The sequence below is a fragment of the Limulus polyphemus genome, unplaced genomic scaffold (genome assembly GCF_000517525.1).
Source record: "Limulus polyphemus unplaced genomic scaffold, Limulus_polyphemus-2.1.2 Scaffold118, whole genome shotgun sequence".
NCBI classification, from domain to species: domain Eukaryota; kingdom Metazoa; phylum Arthropoda; class Merostomata; order Xiphosura; family Limulidae; genus Limulus; species Limulus polyphemus.
The window spans coordinates 446693-448477 of NW_013665728.1; positions in this window are offsets into that span (position 1 = coordinate 446693).

The window sequence follows — 1785 nt, forward strand, 5'->3', positions numbered from 1 at the left end:
ACGGCTGAAAGGGCGAGCATGTTTGGTGGGATGTGGATGCGAACCCGCGACCCGCGGATTGCGAATCGAGCGTCCTAACCACCTGGCTATGCCGGGCCTAGGCACAGCACAGATAACCCATTGTGTAGATTTGCGCTTAACAACAAACAAAAGAAACACTCTGTACTCTTGACATCACATATTATGGCGGCTCAGCCAGTAATTATACTAGTCATAATACAAGATAAATTACTTTCGTTCTCCTGTTTCAAACTGTATGTAAAAAAAAAGAAAAAAAAAGAGAAAATTTCTTTAATAACATTTGCCATCTTGAATCAAAAACGGATTTGGTTTACATACTCACATTGAAAATTATAGTCTTACAGCGGTGAAAGATTCTTTTAAACCACTAACCATCGACATATTAGGTTTACATAAATCCAAATGAGAAAATTTACAGTTTGTTGTTTTATATAATCCTATTTGTAATTTCGTTGAAAATGGTGCTCGTATATTAAACTTGTAACAGTAAGATTTATTGGGAATATTTGTAATTTGATATCTGGTTAAATTTTAAAGTTACTTTGCTATTTACCTTTCATCTGAAAGCTCAAAATTTATTTATGCCACTATTTGTGATGTATGTATTGATGAATCATCAAACAGATGAAAAAAGCGTATCATATTGTGACTTCTCTCACGTGTGAGTTTTTCACTGTATATATTTTAGCTGACGTGTCTGGGTGGATCAGGGACTCCACCCTTTATGACAGTGTAATGGAAGACTGGCGGCGAAGAGAAAAAGTTTGGAAATTCTGTACATTCTATGATGTTTTCACAGTCCTTTTTGTACTTATTCTTTTGCTTTATGAAGTAATAGAACTTGTTGAAAAGTGACAGAGAACGCGGGTGCCCTGGACGAAACACATACAGTCCTAACCCTGTATAATTTTAATGGTTTCAAGGTAACCGAAACATCTAAACCCACGTGTTCATATCTGGACAGTGCTTAATCTTGGCTAGATCTCCACGGAATCTTTTTGGGGATTTTCTTTTTCTAAAGACGGAACCACTATAACTTTAAGACTACTCTGGTTGCATTCCGAATTGTATACATGTATAAAGATACTTAAAGACAGAAAAAGCTAACAATGAAAGCTGAAAAGTCTGGCATAGGACAGCGAAAAAGAAAAAGTATGAGGATGAGATGAATATGAATAAAAAGAGAGAAATAAAGAATAAAGAAATGGAGAGAAAAATTACAAAATAGTTTAAACATAAATTACAAAAAATATGAAGAATTTCTTGGAAGAAAATTCAACAGAGAAAGAAGTTAAGTTTACTGCAATTAACGACTCCAACAATAAGTTAAATATAGAATTGGGCTCTTTATATGAAATGAAGTTTATTGCAATTAACAACTCCAACAATAAGTTAAATATAGAATTGGGTTCGTTATATGACATGAAGTTTATTGCAATTAACGACTCCAACAATAAGTTAAATATAGAATTGGGTTCGTTATATGAAATGAAGTTTATTGCAACTAACGCCTCCAACAATAAGTTAAATATAGAACTGAGTTCTTTATATGAGTTTTTTTTCTTTCATCCTTAACATTAATAGCTTGGACCTGGGACAAGCACCAAAAATTGTGCTGATTATTGTATTCTCGTTAGTTTCTTAACACTTATTTGAGTCAAACGGTTTGTTTGTTTGCTGTTAAGCACAAAGTTACATAATAGGCTATCTTTGCTCTGCCCATCACAGGTAGTGGAACCCTCTTTCTGTCGTTATAAGCCTACA